At 45.7% G+C, this 23,497-nt stretch overlaps 1 protein-coding gene across 2 annotated transcripts in view; it reads left to right on the plus strand.

Annotated features, from left to right (window-relative positions):
- Positions 1–241: 241 nt before the first annotated feature.
- Positions 242–23,497, plus strand: part of MAPK4 (mitogen-activated protein kinase 4) — a 152,694-nt gene continuing 129,438 nt past the window's right edge. For both annotated transcript variants that reach the window (XM_086682990.1, XM_086682991.1), the window contains exon 1: positions 242–437. The gene's annotated coding sequence lies outside the window, so the exon portion shown is untranslated. The remainder of the gene's footprint in view (positions 438–23,497) is intronic.

The following is a 23,497-nucleotide window of genomic DNA, read 5'->3' on the forward strand; positions in this document are numbered from 1 at the left end:
TGAGGTTGCCTCTGCGGGGGCTTCGGGGGACAAGGTCCGTCCGCCCCGCGCGCGCTCCGCGGGGTGGCTGGGGAGGCAGGCAGGAGCGGGGCGCGCGGGGTAGGCGGCCGCCCCCGGACGCCCAGGCCGGGCTCCCCCGCTCCCGCCGCCGCAGCAGGTGGGGGCCCGGCGGCCCGGGGGCGGGGCCCGGCTCGGGGCGGAGCCGCGGCGGCGGCGGCGGCGATCGCGGGGCGGTGCGGCCGGGGGCCGGAGCGGAGCCGGAGCCGGAGCCGGAGCCGCGAGCCGGAGCCGGAGCCGCGAGCCGGGCTGTCCGGGCGCCCGCGGGAGCTCGCGGCGCGCCGGGGTTGGGACCCGCCTGGCCGAGCGCGCCGGCGCCGCGACCGCAGACAAAGGCGTCTCTCGCGCCCGGGCCGCCGCGCTCTCGGGCTCTGCCTTGGGTAAGTGGCTCCCCCTCCGCTTTCTTTCTTCTCCCGCTGCCTGCCCCTCTCGGAGTTCTGCGGGTTCTGGAGAAGCCGGGCGAAGGGAAGAAATGCTACTTCCCCGCTCTCTCTGCACCCCCACCTCACCTTTATAAAAAAACCCAAACCCAACGGAAAACCAAGCAAATACCAAACTAGCGAGTTTCCGAGGGGGGGGGGGTGTCTCCCGCGGGACCGACGCGGCCGCGCTCAAGGACCCCTTTCCTCGGCCGACCGCGCGCGGGGGCTGTCCCTGGATCTGCGGTTCCGATGGGAAGGTTGCCACTGGGCGTCCCCGGGGGGTGTGTAGTGCAGGAGAATTTAGGGACCGGGTGCTGGGGGGGGGGGGACCCCACCCCTGCGGGCAGTTCCGCGCGTTTGGGGGCTCCGAGGGGCGGTTCGTATTGCGAGTTCGAATTGGGATCTTGGTTGTGGGGTCTGCCCCAGTCCCCTAGCATCTTCTCCCCTAGCCGCCTTCGCGCTTCGTCAGGGGTTACTATAGCGCCCCCCACGCCCCACCCGACTGAGGCTTCCACTCTGCCCCTCGCGGCCCCAGGGCGGGGGCTCGGGGTGCCCGGGAGAGCTGGGAGGGAGGGAGGCAGCCCCGCCGCTTTCTCCGGCTCGGCAATCCCCAGCCCGAATCCGCTGGGGAGGGCGGGCAGCTGCCGGCAGCCGGTCGGGTTTGACCACGCAGCCCGGTCCTGGGCCAGCTCCCCCAGCCTCTTCCCCGGCTGCTCTCCACCGGAAAGCAATCGGAAGCCCGGCTGGCGTTTGCTTTTGTTCTGCCCGCAACTCTCCGGAATCCGAGAAGCCTGGGTGGGCGGGAGCCCCGGGAGGGGGCCGTTGCGGGAGCTTCAGGTGCAGCCCCGAAGTGACAAGTGGAGGCGGCAGCCGTTGCCCGCCCCTGGGTGGGGAATGGGTCCCGATCGCTAATCAATGCCCGAGAGCAGGCGGTGCGTCCGCGGCTCCGGAAAAAGCGCGCTGTGCGCGGCGGCCGAGCACTGTCACGCGCCTCTCCAGCACTCTCAAAAGCGCTACCTCGAGACGCGCATTTCCATTCATGGATCTCTGCCTGGGATTTGACTAATGTCACCTCTGCCCGAGTTCTCTGAGGAGTGAGCGTCTACCACTATGAGATTTAATAGCTATTTACAGGGGGCCTACTATGTGCAAGGCAGCAGTCCTAGGATCGTCTTAATTTAAAGGTATTTATTGAGCATCTACTAGGTACGAAGTAGATATGTTACAAACATTTCAATTTAGCAGATATTTATTGAGTGCTTCCTGTTTTCAAGGTAGTTGTGCTGTGACCTTATTTTAATAGGTATCTCCTGAACACCTTGTGTGTACAAAGGTTGTGTGTGTGTGTGTGTGTGTGTTTTCTGAAGGATTGCCCAGCCTACTTTTAGGAGACATATGGAAACAGAGGAGAGAATGTGTCTTTGGACCCTTCAGTCTTCAGTTCCTTTAGTAGCCTACATTTTACCCTTTCTGGACTGCTTGTCATGTGGGGTAGGAAGAGCTTGTCTTCTATACTAGAGCTTGAGGGGTTGGAGGGGAGCAGGGCAGGATAATGCAAAGGCCTACTCTGGGACCCCTTTCCAATTCACTTTATTTACATGGCCAGGGGCTTGGGGTGGGGGAGAGGTTGTCAATTCCTTTGTGCAAAGCACCATGCTAGTTAGTTACTGCAATGAATTAAAGGTTAATAGGGCAAAGTCCTGATAGTCAAAGGGATAGACAATCAGTGGTGAGGACAGAAAGACAGACAAATGGACAACCAACTAAATAAACCATGAAGGGGGTGGCAGAAGGCACAAAGATAGGTCCAGCCTGGACCTTCCAACTCCTAGTTCCAAATTGGTGACAACAGGTGGGGTGAGGATATCTTTAAAATCCCATCATTTGGGTGGCTAGGGGCTAAGTGAAAGAATCAAATGGTCTGAGGGTCCTTCCTGCTAAGAGATATGATGACTCTATTACTCTGATCATCTTGGGATCCTGACACGCACTGGAATATCCAGATTGTCAAGAAAACTGTGGGCCATCAGTCTCTTGGCAAATATTTGAGCACTTATGTTTCATTTAGGCTGCTATCAGGGAGATATAATCTAAGATGTAGTCTTTGTCATAAAGGACTTTTTTTTTTTTTAGTGTTTATTTATTTTTGAGAGAGAGACACAGAGTGTGAATGGAGGAGGGGCATAGAGAGAGGGAGAGAGAGAATCCAAAGCAGGCTCCAGGCTCCGAACTGTCAGCACAGAGCCCAACTCAGGGCTTGAACCCACCAACTGTGAGATCATGACCTGAACTAAAGTTGGGCATTTAACCGACTAGGCCACCCAGACACCCCAGTCATGAAGACTTAACAGAGTTCTTGAGATAAACACATAAAAAGACTGCTTGCACAGCAAACTTGAAAAGCCAGGAGCAAATTCCTCCTAGAATTTAATGTCAAAAAAAGTTCTGTGCTCATGGTGTTGTGGCTTTCCTCTTCTCGGATGGTGAGAACTGCTCTATGTCTAGTGTGTTCATCTTTCTGCCTTGGGCTCCAGCAATTCCTGGGCACTGCTTGATCCCAGCTTCTTGGTACAGTGCTCTTTTTCTTCCCAAATTATCTCCAGTTTCCCTCTTAAATTCTTTTTATTGTTATTGTTTTAATGTCTATTTATTTTTGAGAAGAGAGAGACAGAGCATGAGCGGGGGAGGAGTGAGAAAGAGGGAGACACAGAATCCGAAGCAGGCTCCAGGCTCCAAGCTGTCAGCACAGAGCCGGCCACGGGGCTCGAACTCACGGACCGTGAGATCACGACCTGAGCCGAGGTCGGACGCTTAGCTCACTGAGCCACCCAGGCGCCCCTCTCTTAAATTCTTTTTAAACAACAGTATCATATTTTTTGTTATGAACTCCAAAGCCCCCCTCAAATCCTTCCTGAAAGGAGGCCCATTATAAAAGATACATAGGAAATGTGATAAGCACTAGGTGAGTGGCTTCAGGCCTCCTTTACCTAAGAGAAGAGCAGAGGAAAACCCCACAGGGGCCGAAATCAGGAATGTACAGAGAAAACAAAAACTGACCTTGCGAGATGGAATAGGATTCACAGGGGCAGAAGAGACTTCAAACCAAGGCTTCCTCCCAAATTGAGAAAAATGGTGTAAGCAGAGGTGTGAAGGGAAACAAGCCAGTAGTTTGATCCTTCTTCATCTAGAATAGTTTCCATTCATTCAACAAAGAAATGCTGCCTGAGCATTTTACTCTGCGTCCAGGACTCTGCTGGGTGTGGGGGGTGATGGGCTCCACCCGGCACAGTTTGGGGTTCCCTGTGATCTCAGGGCCGGCGAGGACCTTTGTCTCCTGTTCACTGCTGGGATGGTGCTGGATCCCTGCCATTCTTTCGAGCATTCCTGGCGTTTTTTCACCTGAGCTGAACTTGATTGTAATCTTCTCCAAGGCTAAGAATGTGACTTCTTTTTTTCTCTCTGCATCCCTCCCTCCCTGCAGGCTCAGGTTTATCTGTAGAGGGCATTTATCTCAGGACATTGTCTCGCCCACTTCACCATTTCCCTACCTCATCCGGGCCCATTATTGCTTCCTTTGCGCTTACCACTTTCAGCTGCTCAGAGCCTTTCCCTGTATGGAAACTCAGGGGAAAAACAATCTGTCATCAGTCACTTTCTCTTGAAGATGAATGTAGGTCACTGTCCTCCCTTCCGGGGGGTCTTTGTGCTGTAAGCCTCATTGGAATGAAAGGCTTTGTCCGCCGGGAGAGGATTTCAGGCACAGGCCAAGTGGGTGTTGGAGGTGATCGGGGAGGCAAAATCCCCTTCCTGGTGCTCCTGAGATTATGCTTCACCTCCTCGTGTAGCCACTCTTGGCAAGGGTCTCTGCAGTCCCGTGTGACCCATGAAAATCTGGAGCCTTCCATGCTTCATATCATGGTGTGGTGGCTAAAGTCAGATCGCCGCCCCGCCTCAACTGTCTGTCAACCTGGCCTTTGCCTGCTCTAGTGTTTAAAGGTTAATCGTTTTCCAAGCAGAATCCTTGCTTCTTTACCTGTCTATACATGCCCACTATTTTAAGGCGGAGATTCTCAGCCTGAGTGCTATCGATGCTGTGGGCTGAATAATTTTTTGGTCACGGGAAACTGCCCTGTGCATTGTAGAACGTTTATCGGTATCCCTGGCCTCTACCCAGCAGATACCAGTAGCGTGCCCTCCCCCACCCCAAATCGTGACAGTCAAAAATGTCTCTGGTTGTTGCTGGATGTCCCCTGAGAAGCAAAATCACTCTTGATTGAGAACCACTGTTTGTTTTGTTTTGTTTTTAATGTTTATTTCTTTTTGAGAGAGACAGGGAGAGACAGAGACAGCGGGAGGAGAGGAGGGGCAGAGAGAGAGAGAGAGAGAGAGAGAGAGAGAGAGAGAGAGAACACAGAATCCGAAGCATTCTTTGCTGAGCTGTCAGCACAGAGCCTGACACGGGGTTCGAACTCATGAGCGGTGAGGTCGTGACCTGGGCCAAAGTTGGATGCTCAACCAACTCAGCCACCCAGGCACTGAGAACCACTGTTTTAAGGGGTATTAGTTAATACATACCATTCTGTATAACTTACTACTTTTCTGGGAGAGGCCTGATTTAATGTAACTTGGTTCTTTTTGGTCAAGGTGACTTAGTAAATGTGAAGTTAACTTTGTAGAACTTTCCATATGAATAATTTCATAAGTCAGCGAAGCATCTCTTGTCATCCCACATAGTCGAATCTGCCCATTATGTTAAGTCAATCTTTTGAGGCAAAAAAAAAAAAAGCAAAACTCAAATTCTTCCCCTAGCACGTGGCTGATTAATATGCCAGAAATATGGGTAGCAGAACCGCCACAGGGAGCTACCATTGCCCACAGGGTCGTCCCAGCCGCTGCTTGGGCAGTGGCTGGTGAGCAGCATTGGGGAGGGAGGTGGGGAGAGGATCCAGTTCTGATGGGACAGGATGCTTATGTAATTTGAGGTCACCTTTAAGGAAAAGACAAGATGACCAGATGACAGCGTTGCTGGGGCATTGGAAGGGTCCTGTGCAAGAGGGGTTTCAGTTTCATTAGCTTTAAGTGAAGCTGTCTCTGGAAAGATTTGAGGAGCCACGGGACAGCTGTGGCCGCAGGGATAGGAAGGTAGAGACTTGCCTCTACCGATGATGGCAGGAGCTAAGGGAAGCTTGTCAAAGACTTGGCATGCCTAGAGAGCATGGATCAGGATGCAATTGCTAAATGCAGGGTGGCCTGTGCTTCTGTTACCGTTTGTCCTCAGAAGTAGACTTTCAGAGCTTCGGCGACTCTGGGTCAGCATTAGCATCAGCAGCATCTTTGTAGGATGGAACCTGGGGCAAGGTTGGTTCAAGTTTAGCAGGAAGCTGTGTGAGCTCCCTTCGTGGACAGAAGTAACTTCATGCACATTGTAAGTGAGGTTGGCCCAGTGCCCAAGTTTATTGATTCAGAAAGCGAATGAAACTCTTTTTCAGTATATTATAATGGTATGTGGAGAGTTTACCGTAAGATTTCATTGATTCAGCCTTCTTTTTTGGAATACCCAAGACTGGGATGAGACTTCTCCTTGCATTGCAACAGGCTAGGCAGGAAATACCTTTTGGGGGCGGGGGGAGGCAAGTAATCGAAGTACTTGAAAACTTAATAAAACAAACCAAAACAAAAATCCCTATATTTCAGACTTTTCATTCATTCACAATCTTTTTCCTTAATTTAAATCGACCTACCTTCAGTGAGGAATAGAACGTGCTATGATTATTGCCATAGTATGTAAATGGGCCTGGTTGTATGTGAAACTGAACTGTCAATATTTCAGTGTCTAGAGTTAACAAAAATAAAAAGACTCGCTACGAGAAGATTTATTATAGGAGGGATTTTTTAAAAAATAGCTGGTTTTCCATTTGTGTTTACATGGATTTGATTTTTACAAAGTTTTTCAAGAGTCAAGACCTGTTTGGAGATTTTGGGTCAAATCTACACACAATCACAGAGCTTAAAGCTGCAAGGGATTTGGGGGATCAGTGAGCAGTGAGCAGCTCTCCTTGTGTCATTGAATGCACGGAGAAACTGAGGCTGAGAGAAGTTAGGTGGCTTGCCAGGGTTGCACAAAGGTTACTGCTAAGCTTGGGTTCGGGGTGAAGAGTTTGCGCTGTCCCCTTTGACACTCACTGTTACTGAAAAATTGTTCCGACTTCCTGGTTGCCAGCGCGTGTTAGTGGAGGGAGGTCCTGGCAGGAAGAGTTTCCGGGTCATCTAATCCTGGTGGAACTAATCATTAATTCACACTGATTTCACCTATGCCAAAGGTATGTGTGCATATGAGTTGTACTGAAAAGAACCAGGAGAAAGTGCCAACAGTTGACTTAGTGAAATGAGATTATTTGACAAACCTTCTTATGTACAGCACAGTGACTACACTTAATAATACTGTATTGTGTATTGGAAAGTTGTTTTGTTAAGGGAGTAGAACGTAAAAGTTCTCACCACAAGAAAAAAATATTTGCAACTGTGTGTGGTGATGGATGTTAATTCGACTTATTGTGGTGGTCATTTCACAGTATATACAAATATTGAATCATTACATTGTACACCTGAAACTAATATAATGTTATATGCCAATTATATCTCAGTAAAATTTTTTAAATTAAAAAAACCTTCCTTTAATGCTCTTTGATAATGGCCTTATAGTAAATAATTAGAAAAAAAAACCATTTATTTCCCTATTTAGAAAAGTACTATATATGCATTATGAGAAGTAGCAAGAAAAATTTAAAAATCCTACCATGATCCTTTGACCCAATCATATTTTTGCTATGCTTTAGTGTTTTTTCCCTCAGCTCAAGTTTTAAACACAATTGAGATCATACTGTACATATGATCGTAATTCATATCTTTTTAGTTAATATTATAACAATTTCCATGTTTTTACAAACTCTTCGTAAACATAACTTTTTTTAAAAAAAAATTTTTTTTTTTCAACGTTTATTTATTTTTGGGACAGAGAGAGACAGAGCATGAACGGGGGAGGGGCAGAGAGAGAGGGAGACACAGAATCGGAAACAGGCTCCAGGCTCTGAGCCATCAGCCCAGAGCCTGACGCGGGGCTCGAACTCACGGACCGCGAGATCGTGACCTGGCTGAAGTCGGACGCTTAACCGACTGCGCCACCCAGGCGCCCCTGTAAACATAACTTTAAAGAAATTTTTTTCACTGTATTTTAGAGAGAGAGAGAAGGGGAGAGGGGCAGAAGGGGAGAGAGAGAAAGAGAGAGAGAGGGAATCTTAATTAGGCTCCACATTACGCATGGAGCCCATCATGGGGCTTGATTCCATGACCCTGGGATCATGACTGGAGCCAAAACCAAGAGTCGGATGCTCAATGGACTGAGCCATCCAGGCACCCCAGTTAAACATAACTTTTAAAGGCTACACAATTCAATATTAGTGAATATCATTTGCTCCCAGTTTCTCACTGCTGTATCATTGCTGTGAGCAACTTTGTGTCCATACTTTTTCTACAATTTGGATTGTTTTCTTGGTATACATTTCCAGGTAGTGAAACTACTCAACCAAGAGTGGAATGTACCATGCTAACCAATTGCGTTCCAAAAATGGAAATGATTTTACCACATCGTTGGTAGCATAGGGTATTTGATTTTTTAAGAATTATCAATTTGATAAGTGGAAAATATGTCACTATTGCTTTCACTTGCATTTTGGTTACCACTATAGCTAAACATTTCTCTGTAATATTACCTGTTTGTATCTTTTGTTAATTATCTGTTTTTCTGTTTGGGGTTAGTGGTTTAAGAAATTGATCTGCATATATAAAACCCATTTTTTAAAAGGAAAGACAAACTTTTGAGCTTCTGGATATCCTATGAAGAGTTCTGTCCAACCCTAATGTTCCACAGTTCCAACGTTTCCAGTTTTGTGTTTTAGGCTAAACTCTTTTTGTTCATACTGGTGAAGCTGCCTGTTGAGTTCCTGAAGTAAGGTTGGGTGGACAGGGAGCTCGATCCCCTTGGTATCAGCCAACATACACGGAGCACAGAGTCAGTGCTTCACAGTTGTTAACCCTCGGTTCTTACAACAGCTTGTGAAGTGGGAACTATTTTACTATATCCATTCACACATGAGGAGAGTGATGCACAGAAAGGTAAAATAACTGTAGTTGCATATTCTTTTTAAAAAGTTCTGATCAGGGACGCACTGGGTGGCTCAGTCGGTTAAGCGACTGACTTCGGCTCAGGTCATGATCTCGTGATGCAGTTCCAGCCCCGCATTGGGGTCTTTGCTGATGATGGCTCAGAGCCTGGAGCCTGTTTCGGATTCTGTGACTCCCTCTCTCTCTCTCTCTCTCTGCCCTTCTCTGACTCGTCCTCTGTCTCTCTTACTCTCAAAAATAAATAAAACATAAAAAAAATTAAAAATGATTATAAAATAAAAAGTTCTGATCCCCAAAAGTTCTGAGAACCAATGTGTTCTCCCCACACATTCAAGCAATTCTTGGACACTAGCTGGCTATCCTATGGTTCTACTCAATTCTGACTTATCTACCCGGAGATAGCATCAGCTTCCACAGGATATGGGCTCAGTCTCACAAGACTACCTTCCACCTCAGAAGCCAATTGCAAGCCCAGCTTGTCACCTCTGTTTCTGAGTGACTGGCTGTAAATCAGAAGTTCCCCCTACCCGCTCCTTGGCTTCAGTTAATTTGCTGGAATGGCTCAGAACTCAGGAAACCTGTTGACTCACTGGATTACTGGTTTATTATGAAGGATATTAAAGAGTATGAATCAACAGCCAGATGAAGAGATACATAGGGTGAGGTCCCAAACAAAGGAGTTTCTCGTTGAGTTTGGGGCCAGGCACAGTGATTAATATGGAAGCGTTCAGATTCCCCAAATGGAAGCTCTCTGAACTCCTTCCATTTGGAATTTTACAGAGGTTGCATTACATAGTCATGATAGGTTAAATCATTGGCCATTGGTGATTGATTCAACCTCCAGCCCCTCTCCCCTACTTGGAAGTCAGGGAGTAGGACTGAAAGTTCCATCCCTGTATTCATGGTTAGTTGTCTTGGCAACCAGCCCCTAGTCTTAGGTACTTTCCAAGAGTCACCTGTTTAACACATACCCAGGTGTGGCAAAGAGTGGGGCTTTTTGTGAGTACCAAGAGACCTATTTCACCTTTTTGGCTCGCTGTGATTTCAGGAACTGAGGACAGAGGCTAAATATTATGAAAAAAGATGTTCCCATTGCTCTTCTAGCTCAGGAAATTTCCAAGGTTTGAGGGGCTGTGAACCAGGAACTGTGGCTGTAGAGGAAGACCAACTATGTGTGAGAAATAGGCTTTGGTCATCTGAATTGCCAAATACGTATTTCCTATAAATCACAATATTGCACCTTTTAACCGCTGTTATTCTACCTCTGGATCTTCATTAAGGTGACCTGCCTCAGTGGTGTAGTTGGTCTTTGAGGGAGCTGAGCTTAGGGTTATTAGCAACTTCCTCTGAACTCCCTTGCCTGTTTCTGGGAGAACTTTGTATTGCAAGGTCATTTTACTGTCTTAAATTTCCTTACTATATTTTTAATGTCTCTTACCCTCTTTCCTGTACTTTCCACCTTTTTTATATCTCTTAGCTACATTCTGATAGTTCTTCTGACCTATCTTCTAAATCACACCGTGTCTCTTCAGCTATATCTAATCTGCAGATAAATCCATCTCTCACATTGTTAATTTGAGTTACTGAATATCAATTCTAGAATTTCTAGTTCTTTTTCTAGATCTTTAATGGTACTTTTATATAGTTCCTATTTCCTTGTTTTGAACTCTTTAAGCCCAATTTGAATCTCCATGAGCATAGTAAGTACAGTTGTTTTCCATTTTGTGTGTCATAATTTTTCCATCTGGAATACTTATGCAGCTGTTTTTTCCGTCTGTGATTTGTTCTGATTATCATGCTGGTTCATATTATGTTATATCTCCTCATGTGCCTGATTATCTTTGAATGTGTGCTAGATATTGTTTTGAAGAAATATTTGCATGAATATCAGCTCATCAATTTTAAGATGTATTTTTCGTCACCCTTTAATCTCTGAAATCCAGATGTGATTTACAGTTGATGGAGTCCTACATTTGTAGGTGGTACCTAAAATAGTAGGTACCTAACATTTTTTCTTTTTCTTTTTCACCAGTACCTGAAATAGTAGTGCAGTCATATAATTAGTGATATTTAAGATTGATGAAATGCAGTAATTTGAGGCTTTGAGTGGTGCTGATAAAAATGACAGTTCTAGAGAGGATTTTAAACAGCTTCTTCAGGCTTTTTGGGGTACCAGCAATTCTGGATCATTCTGGGGACTTGAGATTTTCTAGCCCACCCACATCACATGAAATCAGACCAGTTTGTTTTTGCTTTCTCTTATTCCTAGCGTCCCAACCATAAGTATAAAGTGGTTACCAGGTCTTAACCCTAGGGATGCCCTGGCCCCCTGACCCTGTAAGGCTGCCAGAAGGGCTACTCTGCTTCCTCCCTTCGTCTGACTGGATTAACAGTCCCTCTGATCAGGTAAAAGTGGCCCCTCATCCCCAGGCCCACATCTTTGGACCTCCTTCTCCCAGATCTTACATTCGAAGACCCTCCCCATCCTGTTAGCTCTTCTGTGCTTTTAGGAGAGATTTTTTAAAAACTATTTTGTCCACATTTCTCTGTTGTGTTCATTGGGAAGTTTAGTTCAAATTACCCAGTTCACCACTGCCGGAAAGGAGGCAGAAGTGAGTCTGAACTACCTTAGAGACTGACAGGAGAGGAGCACAAAACAGCTGCTGCCCTTTGCCTGCCCATGACCAGAGAACTTTCTCCACCACTCCCAGTATGTCCTGGTCACAGCTGGAAAGCCAGGGTTGGGATGAATACATTCCTGCAAAGGCCCAAGCTAAATGTAGATGTATTTCCCTACATAGATGAGACTAATCCTTCAGGCTTTTCCTAATAAGGCAGGTGACCTGGCAGCGAAAGCTGTTGCAGGAATGGCATCTGGAGCCCCATCAGTCATCAGTCTCCATCTGGCTTCTTCCTTCTCGTCCACACCGGCCCCCAGAAAGATGTGAATTTAGGACCAAAGGCCATAGTAAGGGAAGAAGATGCTTTCTATTCCAGGAACTGTTAAGAAGTAAGACAAGTAGACTGTGTTTTAGCTAGGTGAGATTTCTTCCATTCGACATGGTGCCCAACAATTCTATATGGGAAGCAGAATTTTCACCCATGGCCAGGGCTAGTCCTTGTGGAGACTAAACTATTCGTGTCCAGGCTCAGGAGTCGGAGTGGCCCTTCTGGGGACTCGTGTGGAATCTAACGCTTCAAAAGAAGCTTATGTAATCCTTTCTGGCTTTTAGAAGTCACATGCTTTTCCATGTGTTCTCAGGCTCACTAGCCAAATGTATTTCCCCCCTACCTTCCTCCAACTCTCAGAGTTGTTTTTCCCAACTTTCCTAAAGCCAGAGCATTTTACGGTGAAAAAAACACAATGTGCTAAGATTGAAAAGGTTGGGCAGAGAGGCATGGAATGGTGGGAATCCCTCTCCACCACCTTACTCCACTTACCTTCCCAGAGCATCCATTGCCTTGTTTTAAAGGAGGCTGTTATTTTTATTTGGGGGGACCTTTCTCCCTGGGGAACCTCAGAGCTGTCCTCTCAGAAAATTGTCATCAGCCCAGGAAACCACAAGTCAACTCTCACTCTTCAGGTGTGTAGCTGTTGGGTAAAGCAAAGATCCCTACTGTGCCAGTAGGGATCTGCCCCTCTGGAAAGGGCTTGTTTCGCGGGAGGGTATCCCCACCAACTTTTGGGAGACCACTGTATACCATGAGGCATTTTTGGTATTCCACGATGATTTATCCAGCTTATTTTTATTTTAATCTGATAGTAGTTCACCCATAGGAAAGATTATATATAACTCAGTCCACTCTTAGCCAGAAATAGAAATCTTCCAATTAGGCTTTAATAATCGTCCCTTAGAACAAATCTGTGGTTCCATTCCCAGGTAGTTCTAGATTGTGACTGATCCCTTTGGAAAAAACGATAAATGACTTAATTAATTTTGAAGAAGCAAATTTTCTATTCTCTCAGAAAATGTACCCTCCCATGATTATTTTTAGAGGCAGAATTACTATAAAGCCCCACCGGCCATAAGAATTTATGAACCATGATGTCTGAAAACTCTTCAGCCTGAAAGAAGTAAATTAATTCCTCCAGCATGATTCATGTCAGGTGCAAGTCCAAATTTCTTTTATTTATCAGTAACGTAGGCTCTTAGTTTTTTTTTCTAAAGATTTGTAGGTATTTTGAGATCCATCAAGGCCTCAAAATTTCTATTGTCAGACTTCCCATTTATTTGAATTTAATTTTTTTCCAGCCGTTTTGAGACCATTTTGTCTGCTAATAAGAGATAATATGCTATGATTTCAGTAACATATGTGAGAACCACAGGGAGTTCAGACAAAGTTAGCCAAGCAAATCTCTGTACTTGTCATAGAGACCAGCACATTGCCTTTTCTGTGTGGTGGCAATGGCACTTTTTACCAAATATTCAGACATTTTTAGACGACTCAGAGCAGCAAAGCATTATAGCACTTTCAGCAGGAAAAAAAAAAAAAAAAAAAAAAGAGAGAAATTCAGAAATAGAAAATGATTTTATTTGTAAGAGGAGAATCAGGAAGATGATTGTAGTAAACCACTTTGGAAGAGGAGGTGAGAAATACAGAACAATAGAGTAACTACACTTGACTGCTTTGAGCTTTCCAGATTGGAAGAGAGCAAAGGAGAAATGTCTTGACCATTATTACAGAGTTTTAATACCCATTGTGTAGGACTCGAAGGGGGCTTGAGCAGTCCCACCCATCTGCTATGTAATAAAGCCAGTGAAATGTGTGCCATCGAAATGACAAGAACCTTAGGATGTAGGAGTAAGGAGAGAGACCATTTTTTAACAGTGTGAGCGAGAGTATGTCTGGTAAATAGTCCTGGGCATGTCATGGCCTAAATAACTGTTCATTTTTTCTCTACGTTACCATATTCTTGAGCTGAATGGAGATTAAAGACAAATAAAAAAAACCTTGGGTCCTTGTTAATTTTGTTGGATGAAGGATGACAGGGAGTTATGTGTCCGATGTGAAAATGCTTTTAATTTATTAAATTGCTTTAGCTAATAGCTTAAAGTCTTGTTTTTAAATTTTTGTGTATACATTCATTCTTTAAAAGTTACTCAGTGAATTTGTTAATGCTGAAAACCCCTCTTTTTTTAATGAGCATTCTTTGAAAGTGAACCTGAAATGAATGTATGGAACAAGAGGAGATAAAAAAAATCATTGACTTCTCTATTCCATTTTTCAGAAGCAGATCTGCAGAACCAAAGGTGTATTTATCAGTCTTCTCAGGGCTGACTTTTCTCTTATTTAACCAAAAACAATATGGTATTTTGCTCTACACTCCTGAATTCAAGAATTGGCTTCCATAGCATATTAAATAACCTTGTTCTGTTCCCCTTTCCTATTGGTAAGAAATAATAATAGCATTATTATTTAATTATCACCACTAAAAGCAATGTCAGATTTCAGTAATCTAAAACTGTATGGCCTTAAACTGAGATTATTTGAAATAAGATCTTTCCTCTCCAGTAATAGATACCTAGAAGAGAAGGTGTCTAGCTGTAGATAGAGGGGGTAGATACAAGACCGTGTACATGTATAATTATGATCATGAACCAGTCTCCAGCTTTTTTCTGGAAGGATACATAAGCTGTTGTTAGTCGTGGTAAAGTAAGAAGCACCTGGGGATCGAGAGGGGTGAGGGAAGGCATTTTTTATTTTTATCTTACACCTTTTTATACTATTTAATTAAAACAACAAACACATTTTTATTTAGTAAGTAAATAAGGGGAAAATTAAGAAGGTGAGAGAAAGAAAAGAAACCACTGTGTAGGATAGCCCATCAGTTCTGAATTTTATCTCTAGACGCCTTTCTCAGCAGAAATTCTGGTTTTTAGAAATCATCAGATCAAAATCGATAGGGACACATGCTCAGTAGGTCCTCCCCAGCTTTGTGTACCTTCCACTAGACAGCATTTTATCAAGCCCTCTCTGTAATGCTGGTGTTTTCTTTGTGCCTCCCAGTGGCCTGTCCAGTATGTTGGGTCCGTGTTATAGGATTCCCACTTGGCAGATGGGAAGCCTTGAGCTTGGGGAAGATGGGTGGCTTGTCTTCTGCAACAGAATCACTACCTGGGAAGTCCAGAATTAGAAGCTGTGTTCAGTGTTCTTTTAACCCTAACTTTACTAGAAACTTTTTTTTTTTTTTTTAAGCTTATTTCTTTTGAGAGAGAGAGGAGGGGCAGAGGGATAGGGAGAAAGAGAGAATCCCAAGCAGGATCCACGTTGTCAGCACAGAGCCCAACGCGGGGCTCGAACTCATGAACCGTGAGATCATGACCTGAGATGAAATCAAGAGTTGGATGCTTAACCCACCAACCCATCCTAGAAACTTTAATAGAAAGAACTTTACTATTGTTTCTGGACAGGCTTTTCTAAATGCTCCAAGCTGCCTCCTCTCTGTTTTCATACCATAACATCTGTTTCATTTTCTTTAATCATGGTTAGATGTGTAATTGTTTTCCTCATTAATTTTATCAGCATAGGCCATCTCTCTTCTTTCCTTACCACATCTGGGACAGTATGGTGTGTATATTAGTTACTTAATCTTTGTTTTAGGGAATTGGTTACCCAAGGTACTTTCTCCCAAATAATTATCCATTTTTAGGAAAACAAAGTAATACTCTTAGTCATTTCCACTAGGCTAATGTCGTTGTCCACAAGCAAATTAGAACCACATGATGTTTGAACTGGAAGAAAACCATCTTTGCAAGAACTTATTCTCTTGCTTTATAATTGAGGAACCTGAAGATCAAATAACTTGTTCTGGATCACACAGGGAATTAGAGATGACATGGGACACAGAGCCCATGTCTTTTAACTTCCAGCCCAGCCTTCCTCCTGATGCAACAGTGATTACAGAGAATGATTCCCTTGGTCATCAGGCATGTAGATAAATGGTCAATGCTGGCAAAAAAAATAGGTCACACTAAATTAAAACTGTGCAGAGGTAATCTGAAAAGGAGGAGGTGTTGGGCTTATTTTTCTAAGTTTTAATGATTTTGCAGGTGTGCCTTTTTTTAAAGCATGCTTGTTATATAAACATCAGCATTTCCACCAAAGGATTCACAGTAGATGGTAAGTATCCCAACCACATTTGTTTGCGTTTGAGTAAAAATCACCCTCACACATTGGGCAGATCGAGGCACACAGCATCAAAGTTGTGAAATGAGGAATAATAGTATTTTCTATCTTACCTATTGGTTTCTTAAAATGTGAGCCATGTCTGGCTCAGACCTGACCTGAGAAGTTACCTTCTTCTTCAGCAGAGAGCAAAGAGCCCTCTAATTCCTAAATTTAACCTTGGGCATTTAACCCTCAAAAGCCATTTCCAGTTTTCAAACATGCTGAGAAGGGAGCTGGAAAGATTTTTTTTTTTTTTTTTTTTTTGGTCCGAAGGCACCCAAAGGAAAACCAGAGACATTCCAGAGAGAGAGAGAGAGAGATGGTACCCAAAGTGTGAGAACTATGGGAGCCCTGAGGGTAGGATTCACTAGTGAGAATGCCGTTTTTATGAATTATGTACCTTTTGTGCCATTCCCTGTCAGATTCATACAGCCAGTTCACACTAGCTCCAATAGGCAGGGCTGTAAACGATGTTGTGATAATGGATGTCTAAAAATTCCATTCGTGTGTGTGTTACACGCACATGCCCAGGCTCCAGCCCTCAAGACTGATGTTTGTGGTTTGGGGCTGGGATCCAGACATCAGTATTTAAAACCATGGTTCCCCAGGGATGCCTGGGTGGCTCAGTTGGTTAAGCGTCCAACTCTTGATTTTGGCTCAGGTCACGATCTCACCGTCCATGAGGTGGAGCCCTGCGTTGGGCCCTGCATTGACCGTGAGGAGCCTGCTTGGGATCCTCTCTCTCCCTCTCTCTCTCTCTCTCTGCTCTTCCCCACTCTCTCTCAAAAAAAAAAAAAAAAAAAAAGAATAACAACAACAACAACAAAACCCACTGTTTCCTGAATTGGCTGCACGTTGGAATCCCTTGGGGAATTGTTAAAATGCTGTTGCCTGTGTCCAGCTCCAGAGATTCTGGTTGAATTGGTCTGGGCTTGGGACTAGACATCAGAATGTTTTCAAAGCTCCTTGTCTGTTTCTGATATGCAGCTAAGGTTGTAATTCACGGGTGAGTGAGACCTGGCTTATTACTCCGTGCATAGCAGGTGTTCAATAAAAATAAAGTATGAAGGGAAAGCTAGCTCCAAGGGCTTATAAGAAAAGTCAGTGCTAAAAAGTTGTCCATTTCTGGTTCTTTGGACATTCCCGTCGGCCCGAATGTGTTACGCAGTGGTCTGACGTGGAGTTTCTCAAGGAGGCGACAAAACCTAACACGTTCATCTCACCACCGTAGCCTTGGTTGTGGCCATCAGTGGCACGTTCAGCTGCAACCGACAGCCAGGGTCTTCCTAATTGCTCTGTTCCATTTTATCTACTTGTCACAAGAGTGGCGGCTCTGCCTGTCATGTGGATGTGTGTCTAACGCTGTCCGATGTGTCTAACACTGTCCTTTGGAGAAAAATAGCCAGAAAGCGGCTTCTGTAAGAGCAAGGTGCTCCAGCCATGGATTTCGCCTGAGGTGAACTCTGCCCCGCGCAGCCAGCCGCTGCGAGAGCCCGCCCACTGCTCAGGGTTAGTGAGAGCTCCCTGAAGCACCGCTCGTGAGTTGCCTGGCTTCCTTTGTTCCCTAGGTGATTCTTGTTTAGTCCAAGGGGTGCAGGGAGGGGAAGTATTTCCGCATCTGGCTCCAGTGAACGCAGCTGCTTTCAGCCGTGGAGAGGCTCCACCATCCCGGAGAAGGGGAACTTGCCAGGCAGAGCTTATTGAGCAGAATCTGAACTGCTCCCAGTGGCCTTTGAAGGCTCCCGGGCACCGGTTTTCAAACTTGAGTGTGCATTAGAATCCCTTGGAGAAGAGTTAAGCTACAGATTGCCGGGGCAACGCCCAGATTTCCTGATTGGGTAGGACTGGGCTGGGGCCCAAGAACTTTCATGCCTAACATCTTCTGGGGTGGTGCTGATTGCTGCTGCCCTTCGAGAACCACTGCTCTGGAAGGAAGGACACAGATGGCACCAGCGTTGTTTAGAGAAAGGACATTATTTGATTGCTGCAAGCCTACCTAAGGGTCATAAGATGGGGAATTAAAATGACCTCCCAGCCCGGGGCTTCCATGGTAGCTCATGGACAGGAGGCGTTGTGGCTCAGAGGTGGCTTCCGGGAGCAGGAATCTTGGAGGGTGGAATCTTGGAGGAGGAATAGGGTTTTGCCAGGTCAGGAACATGGAGCAGGGTTCCAGGAACGTCATGGGCAAAGGTGAGGGAGAACATGAGCGAGGCTGGCATGGGGAGCACACGTGGTTTAGGGTGTTTGGCAGGGAGAGAGCTTAGTCTGGATAAGCAGGCAGAGGCCAGATCCCGGGGCCGGTCCTCCGAGTAACATGATCAGATTTGCCTGCAAGCTGGAAAAACGGCCTGGCAGGACGGTGCGCCTGCAGCAGACACAGGAGCCCACCCAGGGAAGGGACCAGGCCACAGGGACGTTGCATCACCCTCTGCCTCTGCTCAGTATTTCAGACTTTTCAGAGCTGTTTCCAATAAGTGCTTTAACTGGCTTTTTGAACATTTACTGTGTGCTTTTATAGGGAACCAGGCGATCATTCTTTGTTCCCCCTACACAGATTGTTTCTCAAGGAAAAGTGAGTTAAAATAAATGTCAAGGGCAGCCTTGAGGGGTCTGTGTGGAAATGAGTGGGGCAGGCCCACCGACTTAGCTTGGATGAGATCCTCTGCGGGTTGTGTATCTTTTGGGGAGCTCTGGGTTTTTCTTCATTGGTTCTACCTAGGAGGCACGCCTCCCTCTCCTGCTCCTACCTTGAGAACAGATTACAGACCCAAGTCAGAGGCCAGCCGCCCACCTCCCAGCCCTTCAGTTTGGGGGCTTACCTAGGGCAGTCTTCTAAACTGATAGTATGGGGCACCTGGGTGGCTCAGTCGGTTAAACGTCTGACTTCAGCTCAGGTCATGATCTCACAGCTTGTGAGTTGGAGCCCTGTGTCGGGCTCTGTGATGACAGCTGGGAGCCTGGAGCCTGCTTCGGATTCTGTGTCTCCCTCTCTCTCTGCTCCCCGCCTCAAAAATAAACATTAAAAAAACATAAATTGATAGTGGCCTCAGGATGGCTCCTCTCCTGGGCATTAAGGAGAGACAGGAGTTTCTGAAACAGAGCGGGCCCCTCCTTGCCCGCTGCAGTGGTGAAGGAGTTGTGCCTGCAAAATGAACTTGTGTTCACCGAAGAGGGCCGCGTACAGTAGGAACAAGTGCAAAAGGCGTTGGCGGGAGCAAGTTCTCGTCTGCCCTGGCCCATCTGAGACAAGAGTCAACACTGATGGATTTCGCTTGTGGTACTTCTCACTTCATCTGCTAATGAAAGTTTGATTTGTGGTTTCGTCTCGTAGGGCTCTTCATCACGTCGTGATTGATCCATCTCCAACAAGTGGCTCTTGAGGAGATCGATTCCGCCAGGTCTCATCATGACCCAGAGAGACTAACAGATTTTTGTAGGCTCTGTCTCCCTTGCTGTACCCTTTGCTCTCAGGCTGTGGGGTCTCCCCATTGGCTGAGTTAGAGGCTCCCCTGGAAGCCGTGAGTGGGCTGCGGTTGGGGGAGACAGGGATCTAGACTGACGACCAGCATCTATGAGCAGTCTGTGCTCTGAGGTAATGGCATCAAGATTGACAGGTCACCCGTTTCAAGGTGGCTTTTGCTGCTTTAGACCAACATGGTATATATGACAACAGCTTGCAGCGTGGGGAGCTGGCAGCCCGCCTCGGATTGAAAGGGTGGGTAAGAACAGAAAGTAGTGGGCATGACCCACTGTCCATGTTTGTCCTGGTTGCTGGTCAGAGGAAGAGAAATGCTGTCCAAAGAGACATGACCTGGATGCCTCACTGAGTGCTGTCCCAGACATTTTGCTAATGACATGCCCAACTGGACTCTTTTGACAGGGCTGCTAAAAATGTTTGGCTAGCTGTCCCAGGGGACTTCCCTTGAACTTTGGCTGGCTAATGCAAAGCTGCTCGTATCCAGATCCCATCTGCTGTTTGTCCCTGAGTGAAGTTTGCTGTACTCTGGGCGCCATCTTGGAAGTCTTGTTCTTAGGTCATGGGGGGGGGGGGGGGAGGGTGTGCTGTGGCTTCTCTTTCTCTTTTTCGTGATGTTCACTGTGAACATTTTAAGCTGAGAAATTAAAGCTATGAAATAGCTGGTAGAAAAATTGCGTCATATCTTTAACACTCGTTTAACACCCTCTACCTCATTCGGCTACTCCAAGAAACCTGTTGAGAAAATAGGAGAGGCGTTACCATCGTCATGTCATAGACGGGAAATGGGTAGCAGGGAATGAATGCGTTGCCCAAAGTTTGGAGTAATTCACAAGCTCAAGAGTGAGAGCTGGGGCTCAGGCTTCTCGAGTCTCTACCACCAGAGCCTTCCAGCATCCCATTAGTTGTAGCCCCTGCGTGGAGGCGTGGTGGGTACTTCCAAAGAGTGTTGAGCAAGCCAAGTGGGAAGTAGGAGCACATAAAAGACTATTTAGCCTCTCAAGACCGCTGCTGAATAAAAGATTTTAGCTCTTTGCTGCACAGAAGGGTTTGGAATTCCCTGTCTAGATAACTGATGATGTCATTTACGTCAGTATTTCTGAGTGCTCTTTCTGAGACATTCTTTTTCATTTATTTACCGCTGCCTAACAAACCACCTCAAAACTTGGTGTCTTAATACAACAATGACTTACTATTTCTCACAGTTGTATAATTTGAGCAGTGCTTGGCTGGCTGATTCTTCTGCTCCATGAAGCATCAAATGGGACTACTCATTTGGCTGTTCTCAGCTGCTGATTGTGTTGGGCTGGACCAGAAGATCCAAGAAGGCTTCACTCACATTCCTCACACCTCCGTGCTCCTCGGTGTGATCTCTTTCTATGTCTGGCTTGGCTTCCTCACAGCATGGTGGTTTCAGGGTAGCCAGCCTTCTACATAGAAGGAGTAAGCAGAAGTTGCCGGTTCTCTTATGACCCAAGAGTCCTGGAATAAACATCACTTCTAGCACCTTCTGTTGGTGAAAGTAAGTCACAAGGGCAGCCCAGACTCACAGGGAGGAAAAATAGACTGTACCTCTTAATGTGTGGGCAGCATGCACATACAATGTTGGGAGAAGTTGTTGGTGGCTAGAGTAGGGGTCTGTCAACCACAGTAACATTCATGTGTCCACTTGCTGAGAAAAACATATATACCATTCCTGGATATCTAGGGATATCTGAAGAAGACTGTCTGTTAAATACACCAAGCGTGCATGACGTGTTCAGGAATAGCAGGGTCAGCCCAACATGAAAATATGGTTGAGGAGCAGCCCTTGAACATGGGTCCTCTGGCTGGTTGCCAGTCCAGGCCCCTTGCCCTGGCCTCTTCAGTGGGACTGCCCATAGTTTCAGGAATCATGGCCTTGGTCCTAACAATTACTTGATGCATCTAACCCAAACTCGATTCAGACAGACAGACATGGATGGAGGGAAAAAATTGGAGAAATGAATGAAAAGGTATCCCAGTAAGTGGTAGAAAAATATGAGCTCTAACTGTCATGATAATGGTACATCCAGAGCCTTTTGGATTGCTGTTCAGATCCAAATAACATGGTCAGTGCACTTCTCCAACTGCTTGTCGCTGGAAAATGGTTCTCTCTTTTGTTCCAGTCCATCCATCTGACCTCGTTCTTACTTCCTGAGCACCGTTTTCTTTCTAATTGCATTGAGAGCATTGGGTATAGGCGTTCAAATTGCAATTAACAGAGAATTCACAACTGGAGCTTCTGTTGTTCCGTGTGGCTGTCCTCTCACCTGCAAATTTGCATTGCCAGTGTATTTATAGAGCTTTTTGTTCTTTTCAAAGAGTTTTAATATGGGTTATTACATTTCATGTTCATGGCAGCTCCACAAGATAACACTGAGTGAGATTGTTTCCCTTGTAGAAAGAAGGAAATTCGAAGTCCAAGAATGGCAAAGGAGTGGCAAAGCCAGACTCATGCCCTGTATTTCAGTGTCTTCCCTTCTGTTCCACACTTCCAGCTTGTAAAGTGCCTGTCCTAATGCCCAGGGCAAGGTGACAGCTGTGATGAGGAAGGAGCAATTTTGGGACTAAAGCATCTGTTAGTAGCTTAATAATGGCCTCGGTCGTGAAGTTAAGATACAAAGATAGGTATTTTTAACTTGAATTTCAATTAGTGGCATAAAAACTTGCTATTTTCAGCTGGTGGAGGGACCACCAAGAAATACATTTTTTACCCAACCCTGATAGTACCTTTTTCTCTGGGAGGGGATTTGAGCTCATCCACTCATGGACTTGGGCATCATGTAGGAGAGGGATAATGGGAGCTCTCACATCAACTGCTGAAGCACTTGCATGAAGCCCACCGGATCAAAGCTGACCAGGAAGTGGACAGTTCAGGGCTCTGTAAGCAGTCCTGCAGACCCAGCTCAGAACACCTCACACAAGTTAATGAAGAAACTTTCTCAGTAGCAACGAATGGGCTTTTCTGCAATGTTAAAATTGGAGCTAAAAGGTAAACATGTATCGTTGGAATGGAATAACACTGTCATATCATATGGGAAAATTCTAGTGTGGATTAGCAATTCCATATGTATTTTGTGCCTTTAATGAACCAATTCTTCTTGACACTAGAGGTCAAAATCAAGGCTCTTTCCCTGATTGGGTTTTTCTTTCTAAAAGTGATAATGCGGGGCCCCTGGGTGGCTCAGTCGGTTAAGGGTCCGACTTCAGCTCAGGTCATGATTTCATGGTCCATGAGTTCGATCCCGGCATAAGGCTTTGTGTTGACAGCTTGGAGACTGTAGCCTGCTTCGGATTCTGTGTCTCCCTCTCTTCTCTGGCCCTCCCCTGCTGCACTCTCTCTCTCTCTCTCTCTCTCTCAAGAATAAATAAACTTAAAAAAATTTTTTTAAATAAATAAAAGTGATAATGCTAGAGTAGGTGAAGGGGATTAAGATTACACTTATCAATATGAGCACTGAGTAATGTCTAGTATTGTGGAATCACTATATTGTACACCTGAAAACTAATACAACACCATATGTTAACTACACTGGAATTAAGAAAATAATAAAAGTTACAATGCTTATTCAAACTCTTGGTACAACAGTTGGCCTTGTGCTGGCTTTGGATTCATTTGAACCATAGGGAAGTGGGTGTCTGGTTCTTCATGGATGAATCAGTAAAACCATTATAATAATATTGTCTCCTGTGTTTATAGCTAAGTCATTTCTCATCTAGGACTTTATCTCACAGCAACTCTCTTCAGTGGGAGAGTCTGGGGAACTAGACGTACAGAGAAGATCCCACAACTAACTAATAATACCGTAAAAACTGGATCCTGGGCTTCCCACCTTTTGATTCTATGTCCTTGCCTTATCCTGCCTGTGGCGGATGTTCCCAAAGGCTGGATCTGGCCACAGTCATGTTGACTTAAGATATCTCTTTTGGCACCTGGCGAAATTTAGGCTCCAGTGAAACTGATGAAGCTGCAGCAGGCTGACCTAGGTGACGATGCAGAATTTGGTGACTTTAGAAGATGCACTGTTGCCAGTTATTCATCCAGTGTGGCCGAGGGCAGCCCCATTAAACAAGCCTTATATCTGTTTAGGGCGTTTGTGGTTTACAGTTTGTGGTTTGCGGTGTCTGTTTGCGGCATCTGTTTGATGCATCGGAAGAGGAAGCGTAAGGC

The sequence above is a fragment of the Puma concolor genome, chromosome D3, assembly GCF_028749965.1.
Source record: "Puma concolor isolate L17-30 chromosome D3, mPumCon1.1.hap2, whole genome shotgun sequence".
Lineage (NCBI taxonomy): Eukaryota > Metazoa > Chordata > Mammalia > Carnivora > Felidae > Puma > Puma concolor.